Raw genomic sequence first — 12675 nt, 5'->3', positions numbered from 1 at the left:
GAAATTTTGAGCATGAATTATAGGACTTATCTGCAAATTTTGGTGCATTTTCGCTAACCCGAGATTGGACTTTTATCGCAAATAAGAAATAATTGTTTACCGAGTAGAAATGATATTTGACTGGGCAAACGAGCATGAAATTGAGCTCCGATTGAACGAGCAGGTCCGTATCATTATTTAAGACATTTACAAAAAAGAATCGGGTCATTTCACTATCGTATGAGGAAATTACGGCCTTTTTAGTGAAAGATTAACTGCTGTTTTTCTGGTGCATAACAGCCATGTACTGTTATAAAAATCTCAGACTGTGTTCATTTGGTATTTTGAGCATATCGGGAGTTCTAGAGATCGGAATGGAGTGATTCTTACGGGTTTCTTCTTGAATTAATATGAGGGTTAGTATTCAATCTTCAATTCGACATTTTCTCATAATTTCTTTATCTGGTTTTTTTTCCTATCCGTAAATCTCTTGGGAAAAATTGGGGTTTTATCGATTTGGACTCCCTTTTTGATGAAAAAGGTATATTTACGATCCTTATGTTATGGGTAAACTGATTTTAACATAAAATTATTGATTCATCGATTATTTTCATCATATTAACCGCGTACAATTTGGACTTTCCCGGTAAAGTTAAAGTTTGATAAATTGAGAATTTCAAGGTCGATCTTAACTCCGTTTTTGATGAAATTTCATATTTGAACTTATCTAAGCATGGGTAAGATGTTTTTCAAGAGATATTTCATTTTCGAGTCGGGGTTTCGGATCCGAATATTTTAGGCTTCTTCAAGAACGTGGATTTTCCTTCAAATTGAGTTTGTGAATTGATTTCAACTCCGTTTTCAAATTGGTTTTCACCATTAGCTTCCAAATACTTTAAGGATCATTTTACATCAAAAATTTCCAGATTTGGGTATCGTTTTCCGGTATGAGACTTTTGGACCGTTTTGCCCTTTTTCCCTAAATTTCTTGATTTTGGTGTCATTGGACTCGAATTGTGATTGTGAATAATTGTTTGAATAGATTATCGTGATCCGGATTATACTCGGAAAGGAAAGGCTCAAGTCAAGTAACTTTTGGAGTTCGTTTTAAGGCAAGTGGCTTCCAAACTTTGTAAAACTCTTAGACTACGCATGACTACTTTCCTAATTGTGTTGGGGAGTAATGGGGATTGAGGATGGGTTTTATTTGTTGATTGAAATTGTTGTAAATGAAAGATGGGGAATAAAACGAGCTAAATGTGTTATATGTGACTTGAATTTGTTGAATAAGTCATGTGATAACTGATATTGAGGGGATAGAAGAGCATGAGTAGGCTATGATTGATACAGACATTGATATTGAGACAGATGATGTGTAATACTATGATGTGGTCGTGATATGGTTGTGATTGAGACAGATGATGTGTAATACTATGATGTGGTCGTGATATGGTTGTGATTGAGACAGATGATGTGTAATACTATGATGTGGTCGTGATATGGTTGTGATTGAGACAGGTGATGTGTAATACTATGATGTGGTCGTGATATGGTTGTGATTGAGACAGGTGATGTGTAATACTATGATGTGGTCGTGATATGGTTGTGATTGAGACAGGTGATGTGTAATACTATGATGTGGTCGTGATATGGTTGTGATTGAGACAGGTGATGTGTAATACTATGATGTGGTCGTGATATGGTTGTGATTGAGACAGGTGATGTGTAATACTATGATGTGGTCGTGATATGGTTGTGATTGAGACAGGTGATGTGTAATACTATGATGTGGTCGTGATATGGTTGTGATTGAGACAGGTGATGTGTAATACTATGATGTGGTCGTGATATGGTTGTGATTGAGACAGGTGATGTGTAATACTATGATGTGGTCGTGATATGGTTGTGATTGAGACAGGTGATGTGTAATACTATGATGTGGTCGTGATATGGTTGTGATTGAGACAGGTGATGTGTAATACTATGATGTGGTCGTGATATGGTTGTGATTGAGACAGGTGATGTGTAATACTATGATGTGGTCGTGATATGGTTGTGATTGAGACAGGTGATGTGTAATACTATGATGTGGTCGTGATATGGTTGTGATTGAGACAGGTGATGTGTAATACTATGATGTGGTCGTGATATGGTTGTGATTGAGACAGATGATGTGTAATACTATGATGTGATCGTGATATGATTGTGATTGATGACATGTGCATATTCATTATTCATCCCATGTGTGAACTATCTGTTGCATGAGTTCTGAGACACTGATATGAGGATGGATGGATATGAGACACAGTTGAGACTAGCTCCGGCTAGAGATATATGAGATGGACTAGCTCCGGCTAGCGATTTGGATGCCGATGGGATCTGGTTCCGGCGGTGATACATGGTCCATGTGTGGCCCCCATGGGTTCTGATTTGAGTATTCAGCGCGGACTGATTACGTCAACAGATGTGTATCGTAGGACAGACATGCATCACGACTACATGACATCATTATTGCATTTTGCATCGCATTTGCCTTATCTTTGTCTGTGATGTGTGGATTGTATCGGTTTACCCTTCTTATGTGGAATTTGATCTACTTGCTCTTATTTGTTGATCTGAGGTTGATGAGGATATACTGTTGGTTCTGGCTGTTGAATATGATCTGTTTAGTATAGGTTGGTTGGTTTGCTGCTAGATTGAAGTTTCGGTGGTTCGGTTGGGATTGAAAGGAGTTGTTTGTAGCTGCTAGTTTTGCTTAGTTTAGAGTTACTTGCGAGTACCTGTGGTTTTTGGTACTCACCCTTGCTTCTACACAATTGTGTAGGTTGACAGCTCTCTCAGATTCGACTTAGTATTTTCTTTAGTAGATTGAGCTTCGGGACATACTCGAGAGGTAGCGGTTCATTCCAGACGTGCCCTTGAGTTATCTTTATTTTCAATTTTGTTCTATTCGAGAACTATACTCTGAGACTTGTATATTTTTATTCGAATTCTGTATTTAGAGGTTTGTACATGTGACAACCAAATTCTGGGTAGTGTTGAGTCATAATTAAAGTCTTCCGCTTATTTATTATATTTTATTTTCGTATTTCTACTTCTCTATCGTTGTGGTTGGGTTAGACTGACGTGTCCGGTGGGAAATGGACACGTGCCATCACATCCGGATTTGGGGTGTGACAGATTGTAATTTCTATACTTGGTTGATATTTTCATGTAGCAAAGATATTAAGAAATTCATAAGACTTTATGAAATTGAATTCGGGTGAGTAGAGCTCCTAGAATCGATCTTGGCATGAAGGGGATAATTTGAGAGGTCAAGGAAAGAAGGTATGTTGTGAAAGAGACACTTTTTAGGAATTTTTGAGCTGCAATACTTCATATAATCCTCTATAGTGCGGTTAGTGCCGCTATAGCAGGTTGGACTGCTATTGCGGAGTAAGTCGGGATTTTATGCAGAAACAATCCCTAAACCTCCAATTTTCTACAATTTTTTCTTGGAATTAGGTGGGGGTGATTTAGGGCTGTTTGCACTCTATTTTCCATAAAATTTATCGCGAAAGGTAAGTTTGTTACTCCCCAATCTTGTAAATTGATTCTTAAGTCCTAAAATCTAAGATATTACTCTTAGGGGGAAGGTTTTTACATTATTTCATGGTGGGAAAATCCTGAAGTTGAGGAGGATGATCATGAATTGGCTTGGGGATATGATTTGGTTATAATCCGGATATTATTAGACCATTTTGATTGATTGTTGCATTTATTTATTATTTTAGACCAAGAACAAACCAAGACACTTCAAAAGGGGAAATCTCAAGTTCTTTTGGAGTTTCCAAGGAGCTTGATTCAATGTAGGTGATGGTTGCATATTTTTTGGTTTATATATATATGCATGTCTACTGCTTTATAGTATCATTTGTGCAATGAAGGTAGGGGAAAACACATGAAATGACATCATGATTGATAATCTCATGCAATGAATGTGTTTATGTGACCCTTGGCTTTCAAGTGTTATTGTTGATTATGTTTGTGATTGTGCATGATTGTTTGTGATTGTTGGTTGGCTCGAGTATGACATTGGTATAAGAATATTATTGGTTGGCTCGGATACCACATATGGTATGAATACTAATGATTGGCTTGAGTACCACGACAGGTAGGATTACTAATTCTAGTTTGTTTGGGTACCACACCGGTACACAAACAGATTAATTGTGGGTTCTATGAGAGCACTGAATATGTGTTTATGGTTCCAGTGGATCGAACATTTACATTTGAGATCATGTGGGACATGCATCCAGGTAATGTTTGATTCATGATATTGTGACTAGAGTCTATGAATTGGTGATTGTTGTTATGCATGTTGTTATGTGTTACTTTATTGTGGTTAATTGTTTACGTTCATATCTTAGACTGATCGTGTGATCCTACTAGTACACTATTGTTTGTGTCTGATCCAAGAGATGAGTTAAGGGATGCTTGACATAAAATCCAAGGGTGAGCTAGGTTGCCATGAGTTCTTCTATCATTTCTTTTTCATCCTTTCAGACACATACATTAGACTATTATATTATGTTTTTCAAAGTTATCAGGGTTGCATCCTGATATGCTCAAATTAAACCTCTATTAAAGAAGTATAAGCGGTCGTCATCAAATAAAGAACCCAACTTGTAGGTTGGGGTCGATCCTACAAGAAATATGGTTCAAACTCAAACTTAACTCACAATTATATTTGTTTAGTCAAACTATTTCCGNGGGGGGGGGGGTTTGTAATCAAATAATCGATTGTTGTTTAAGTAACAAGTGAGCAAGATTCAAAGTTCGAGTTATCAATATGAGAGAGAAACTAGGGTGTATGTGTTTCTCCATAGGCTCTTAACGCGGTAATCCTAATAATAGTAATCCTTTCCTAGTGTTTTACATGCAAAGTTGGTAAGATAAGCATCCCTAAGTGATTGGTCCTCCAAATAAGAAATTTCACCCCGCACCTTGGTCCGACTACGTGTGTATACTTTACTAACCCTTACCTTTACCTCAGATTAGACATCACATCAATGTATGGCTTAGTTTTCACCCTCACACCAATTGACATTAGACTATTAGATATCATCCTACTAAATCTCTGTTGATAATTCTTTTCTCATTAACTACCTCCTTGGTCCGGCAAATAGCAACAAGGTGTGTTCTAACGCGTGCACGCATTAAAAAGACTTCTAAGCGAAAGAATTATCAATACTTGCATAAACACTATTCAAGAACTACTTAATTATTATTCATACGTTGTTAATTGCTCATGGTTCCCACAACCCTAGTTGTGGATTTAGTTACTTATGCTTGAAAGAACACAATCCATATTTTGATAAAGAGAATTCATGAACTTACGTTTAGAGTAGAAGAAACCCGAAATCTCCAATTGAATTTCAAAGCGAAAATCTGATAAACCGTAATCCAGAAATCAAATTGCCAAAGTTTGCAAATTAATTCCCAAAGAAAATACCAAGAACTAAAAGTAAACAATAATGTCTAACCCCCTAAAACGAGGTTTACATACAATATTTATAGAAAAAACATGTCCTAAACAAAAAGGAAACAAAATAAGGAAATAAACTTCTGGAACGTGGCATCAATCGACGACTCGACCTACGGACCATGGGTCGACCTATGGTCTGTAGGTCCCATTTCGTTGGTCAACACTTAGCACTTTTCAGTAGAGGCTGGAACCTTCACTCCCAGATCATCAACAACGGACATGTAGGAAGGACCGTAGGTCGACTTACGGTCCGTGGGTCCTCTTTCGTGGCTCCATACTTAGGATTTTCATCAGGTACTGGAACTTCAACTCTCTGAACACATTCGACGGATGTACAAGACGGCTCGTGGAACAACTGACTGTCTATGGATCATTTCGTAGTTCCACACTTGGTCAAAATTCCCTGATGCTCTATCTACTCCTACCCATCGATAAACCATCAAAGGACCTACGGTCCGTAGGTCACTCCATGGGTGGCTACTTCTACATATTTTCAGTTGTCATCTGACTCAACCACGTCCAAGCCTACTTCCTGCAAACATAACACATGAAACATTATTTCCAATACAAAATAGCCTTAGACACACACACCTCTTAAGTGAAATGTATCAAAAATACCGTAAAATCATGGTATATCAACACCCTCAACTTAAACTTATTGTTTGTCCTCAAGCAACACACTAACACTCTAAGCAACACTTGTGTAGAAGAAGACATTCGAACTCAAGCAATCACATGTCCATCTCAATCCATTCCATTTTCTTAGTGCAAATCTTTTCTATTAGACTCAACAAACCAACTCATATGGATCAAAACATGACATCGATCGACCAACAAACACCACAACATACATCGTTCATAATCACCAAGGTATTAATTTTCCAACAATGTAACTAGTGCCCTCACTTCAAAAGAAATCCTTTTTTCACTCACAAGAGATATGACTTTCAAGTTTTAGGATTCGTTTAACACTCACGCTCAGAAGTGACTTCAAATACAGTTAGTGCTCAATACCATAGGCTTGCCCTTATTTTCACTGCTTAGATTCTCCAAACTAGTTGCTAGGATCACTATAGGACTTTCTTAGCTTGTAATGTAGGCTCAGGGTCACGTTTGGTACATTTGGGTACTTTTTAGTGACTTTCTGCCCTCTTTGAAATTACATTGGCTTTTCACCTCTTTTCTCAACCTATTTTTGACATCCTTTCATTCTACTTTCTTTCCCTTGACTGTTTTCAACACAGATGTGACTTTTGATTTTGTGGCTCTTATTTTTCACTTTCTCCTTTTTTCGTTCACTTTATTTTTCTTTATTTTCTTCAGCAGTTTTGTTTATCATATTTTTGCTTCTTTTGTACAAAGTCACATCTTTTTCTTTCCTATTTCTCCCTTCAACACACAACTCTTTTCATACCTTTTTTTTTTCTTTCAGTTTCCTTTTTTCACAGTCACCCTCAACTTATGTGTTTAGCATGAGTTGAGGTGCACAATATCCGATGTCGGACCAGGGCCAAGATCAAGGTAACTTTTGAATTAGCCACCCTCAACTTAGGCTTTTGGCCTAAGTCAAGGTGCACATGTCCAAGGAGAGATCGGGGCCAAAATAATTATTTTGGGGAAGGTGAGTTACATGAATTGGAAGAAATTGTCTATCTTAGGCTCAAACATTTGGATTAAAGGGAATATTGATTTCATTTTGTTGGATAATTTTAGGCTTTAGTGGACTAATTTGAACAAGGGCCTATGATCACTTCCCAACTTCTAGCCTAGATTATCTTAGCAGGACCAATGGGGCAAGTTCTAGATTGGCACATATTGTATGAACATTCAAGCTTTCCTCACACACACTTGGCACATTGTTTCATTATCAAATTATTCGACTACCCAGTTCGAGTTTTAACTTAAGTCATGAAGTCAAATCGATTCTTATCATGTCAGATTGAGATCCAGCACATTTCACTTATCAAGCCTAAATATTTAGCACATTTCATCATTTTTGGACAGGGATAATTTTTTCATGCTTTTCATGCCATCATGCTTTCATTTTATCTACTTACTCCTACACATACATTCCTAAACATGTCGGTTCAACAGAAATTAAAACAGTCTCTTGGGGGAAAATAACACAGGCAAGAAAACCCCAAGAGAGGATTATGAGTTGGGTTACTCAGACTTCACACTATCACTCACAATTCATTTACCCCACCCCAAACAAAATAAAGTGCAATTGTCCTCATTGCACAGAAAATAAAAAGTAAAGGATCGGGTGAAGCAAATCCATGGCGCACATCCGCCGAAGACCACTCAAGAAGCAGGTGGGTCTGGTTTCTCGGATCATGCTGGATCAATATTTTGAATGCTATCAGTAGCGCTCCCATCTACTATCCCATCACTGAAATGACCCAAAAAGTTCTTAAAAATGTGCTTCGGAAGTTACCAGAAACTTGTTTAGCTATATAAAAAAAAATCCGTTTTGTTTTTTAAAAATCCGACTTAATATTCTTGTTTAGGGGGTCAAATTGAGTGGGAAATGGGTCTAACCCAAATTTTAGAGCAACCGTATCAAAATCCGAAATTTCCAAGTGAAGCCTTTTTCGAGGGTCTACTTTGGAGGGTCATATCTCCTAGCACACAAATAATATTGGGTGGCCCATAACATATCCATGGAAATCCCTTTGAGTTAGCTACCTAACGCACTTCGTTTCACCTCATTCGGAGTTCGGACGAAGAAGTTATGCCCATTTTCGTAAAATCTGTCCGACAGGAAATGCAATTTCCAGTGAGCGTTTTTACTGTTCACCCGCCTCATTCTTTTTGTCTTAAGTGTTGGACCATTTTTTTCCAAAGGGCATATGTTATTTCCTATATACCTTTAGTTCAATTCCCATCTCTAAAACATTTCCCAAAACACCTCTCCCATACTTAGACACATTTTCTCTCAAGATTCTCTCAAGAACCCTAATCCAAAACCTTCCTCAAGATTGAAGAGACTCTTGCTCCAAGTTCCAAACTTCCATTGAAGACACTCTCAAGACCTTCATAAGAACTCAAGGTATGTGGTGTTGAACTCATGGGTCCTTCCACCCATAGTGCCTGGACTCTATTCTACTCACTAATTCATGGTTTAAGTTAAGATTCATAAATTTGTCTTGTTCTTTGTAATAATTTCCTGCACATTGAATTTTAAACATGAAAAGTGATTGTTTTGAGCATGTTGTGACTCTAGAACTTGAATCTAAATTTGGAATGGATGTGCAGATTTTCATGTGGTATTGTGGGTGTTAAAAGGTGTTGTTGTAGGTTGTTCACTGGTTTGGCTGTATAATTACTACCATATTTACCATGCTCTTTGATTCCATTACATGCCTTCAAGGTGTTTGACAAAATGTCCAACTATGGAGAATTGATGAATCGATGCTTTAAAGCTTGAGTTATGAGATGTATGGCAATCCAGAGATGTGTTGATGACAAACTAAGGTTGTGTATATGTTCATTCCATACGTGAAATTGCATTAGAGCCTAATGGGAGTTTCCTATATAAAGTGTTGCATGACCATGCCCGGTCCGGGGGAAAAGAACCGGACAACCATGTGAGAGGTTTATATCTCACCACCTAGGATGCTTGGGGTGTGAACAACATTAACCATGTGAGAGGTTTATATCTCACCACCTAGGATGCTTGGGGTGTGACCAACATCAACCATGTGAGGGGTTTATATCTTGCCACCAGGGTGTCCGGGTGTGAACGGCATCCCCCATCCTAAGTTGGGGTTATAGATTGGTTGGATCATGCATACACATGTGATATCTACTATTAGTATAGATTTACTTAAACATGTTTTGACTTCACTTTGATCATGCATCCTCATATTGTTATTCATAATGCCTATGAAACTATTTCTTGTATTTCGATTGTGTCCTTGTCTATTGTTGTGTTGCACCCCGCATACTTAGTACATTCCAAGTACTAACGCATATTTTGCCTACATGATGTCACCATGTAGGGACCGGAGCTACTCTTGATCCTTCTCTCCATTCACGTGGCTAGTACGGTGCTTATCCGAGTTTGTTGGTGAGTCCTCAATGATTCGAGGGCTATGTTATGTTTCCTACTCCTATGTTTTGAGACTTTAGCTTGCAATTGTATTTTGACTATGAGGGGAGCCGGTAGTATGTCATGGCCCCCGTCCTATCTATGTATGTAGAGGTGTGCGTTGGACAAGTATTTTGTAAATGAGCTTGACTCTTGTTCTATGATGTCATTTTGAAATGGTTTGCCCTTAGTCCCTATTTCCCGTTAATTAATGTTGATTGTACTTCCGCGACCGATGAAGTGTGATGACAAGTTTGAGAGGCTTGTTTGGGGTTCCTTCGGGTTCCTCATTCGCCATGTCACGTCTAGGCCCTAGGCTTGGGTCGTGACAAGCTTGGTATCAGAGCACTAGGTTGTTAAATCCTCGGAGTCCAACACACCGCGTTGAGTAGAGTCCTAATCATGGTTGTGAAGCGCGCCACGACTATGAATGGGAGGCTACAAAACGTTTTAGGAAAGGTTTCCCTTCTTCATGTTCTATGTCGTGCTTAGAGTGCGATAAGGTGATTCCTCCCTAACGCTTGTTCTTTGGATTGCTAGATCATCATGCCAAACATGAGGGGAAGACGGGCCCGATCACCGGAAGAGCCACCCACCAATGGTGAGCTCCGTGATGCACTCACCATGCTTGCACAAGTGGTAGCTAACCAAGTGCAACAAGGAGCCCAAGCTCCTCGAACTACCACCCCGGGGGAAAGGGTGAGAGATTTCATGAGGATGAACCCTCCGGTCTTCCATGGTTCAAAGGTGGATGAGGACCCGCAAGAGTTCATCGATGAGGTATGCAAAATCTTGACCATTATGGATGTTGGTGCTTGTGAGAAGGCGGAATTGGCGGCCTACCAACTCAAGGGGGTTGCTCAAATTTGGTTTGATCAATGGAAGGGTGAGAAAGGTAATGGCTATGTGGTGTTGTGGGAGGAGTTTAAACTTGCTTTCCTTAATAGGTTCTTCCCTCTTGAGCTTAGGGAGGCAAAGTTGGTGGAGTTCATGAACTTGAAGCAAGGAGCTATGAGTGTGAGGGAGTATGCCCTCAAATTTGTCCAACTCTCCAAGTATGCACCTCACTTGGTGGCCGACTCTAGGTCGAGGATGAACAAATTTGTGATGGGTGTATCCGACTTGGTTAGTGAGGAGTGTCGGTCCGCTATGCTCATTGGAGATATGGATTTGTCTCGGTTGATGACTTATGCCGAGCAAATGGAGGAGGAGAAATTGAGGAAGAGAAGGGGGCACGAGGCCAAGAGGGCCCGATTGGAGAATAGGTTCCCTAAGGGTGCTAGATTTCATCAAGGCCGAGGAAACCCTCATGTCAACCGGGGATTTGCTATCAATGTTCCTAGACCTCAAGGGGGAGGTGAAGTGGGTTCTATGGATGTATGCCCTAAGTGTGGGAGGAAGCATGGTGGTCCTTGCATGAAGGGTTCGGGTGCTTGCTTTGAATGTGGAGAAGTGGGTCATAAGAGGTTTGAATGTCCCAAGATCCGCAACAAGGTCCGAAGTGCTAACACTACTCCTTTGGGTAGAGGTGCTTCTCAAAGTGGTGCCCCAAGGGACAATCGATTTTATGCTTTGCATGGTAGACAAGGTGTTAATGAGACTCCGGATGTGGTGACCGGTATGTTGCAAATCTTTGATCTTGATGTTTATACTTTGATTGATCCGGGTGCCACCCTTTCCTTTGTTACCCCCTTAGTTGCTAGAAAATTTCATGTCGAGTCGGAATTGTTGCATGAGTCATATGAAGTATCCACTCCCATTGGTGTCTCTATTGTTGCTAGAAAAGTGTATAGAAATTGTCCGGTTTGCATATTAAATAAGTTGTTGCCTTGTGATCTTGTTGAGTTGAACATGGTGGATTTTGATGTTATTCTTGGGATGGATTGGTTGCATGCATATTATGCTTCTATTGATTGTAGGACTCGTAAAGTCAAGTTCCGATTTCCTAATGAACCCGTCCTTGAGTGGGAGAGCCGGGATGTTGTGGTGAAGGGGAAATTCATTTCTTGCATTAAAGCCCATAGGTTGATTTCCAAAGGGTGCTTGTACCATATTGTGAGAGTCAATGATGTGGAGTCTAAAGTCCCTCCTATTGAGTCTATTCCGGTTGTTAATGAGTTTCTAGATGTCTTCCCAGAAGACCTTCCCGGTGTCCCTCCCGAAAGGGAGATAGATCTTGGTATAGACCTCCTTCCCGATACTCAACCTATTTCTATCCCCCCTTACCGTATGGCCCCGGCGGAGTTGAAAGAGTTGAAAGAGCAATTAAAAGATTTGTTAGAGAAGGGGTTTATTAGACCTAGTCATTCTCCCTGGGGTGCTCCGGTTTTGTTTGTGAAGAAGAAAGATGGGTCTCTTAGAATGTGTATTGATTATCGACAACTTAATAGGGTCACCGTCAAGAATAGGTATCCTCTTCCAAGGATTGACGATTTATTTGACCAATTGCATGGGGCTAGTCACTTCTCTAAGATTGATCTTCGGTCAGGGTATCATCAAGTGAAGGTGAGGGAGTGTGATATTCTCAAGACGGCCTTTCGTACTAGGTATGGGCACTATGAGTTTGTGGTGATGTCTTTCGGGTTGACTAATGCTCCGGCTCTCTTTATGGATTTGATGAATAGGGTTTTCAAACCCTACCTTGATTCTTTTGTGGTGGTGTTTATAGATGACATCTTGATCTATTCTCGGGGTGAGGAAGAGCACAAGGGTCACTTGAGGGTTGTACTCCAAAGATTGAGGGAAGAGAAGTTGTACGCTAAATATGAAAAGTGTGAGTTTTGGTTGAAGGAAGTTGCTTTCCTAGGCCATGTGGTGTCGGGGGATGGTATTAAGGTGGATCCTAAGAAGACCGATGTTATTAGGAATTGGCCTAGACCTTTGACCCCGTCGGATATAAGGAGTTTCTTGGGTTTAGCGGGTTATTATAGGAGATTTGTGGAAGGGTTTTCTTCTCTTGCTTCTCCTATGACTAAGTTGACTCAAAAGAAGGCTAAATTTGTGTGGTCGGATGAGTGTGAGGAAAGCTTCCAAACTTTGAAAGAAAGGCTTGTGTCCGCTCCTATTTTGTCACTTC

The sequence above is a fragment of the Solanum stenotomum genome, chromosome 9, assembly GCF_019186545.1.
Source record: "Solanum stenotomum isolate F172 chromosome 9, ASM1918654v1, whole genome shotgun sequence".
Taxonomy (NCBI): domain Eukaryota; kingdom Viridiplantae; phylum Streptophyta; class Magnoliopsida; order Solanales; family Solanaceae; genus Solanum; species Solanum stenotomum.
Note: the sequence above shows the minus strand (reverse complement) of the source record.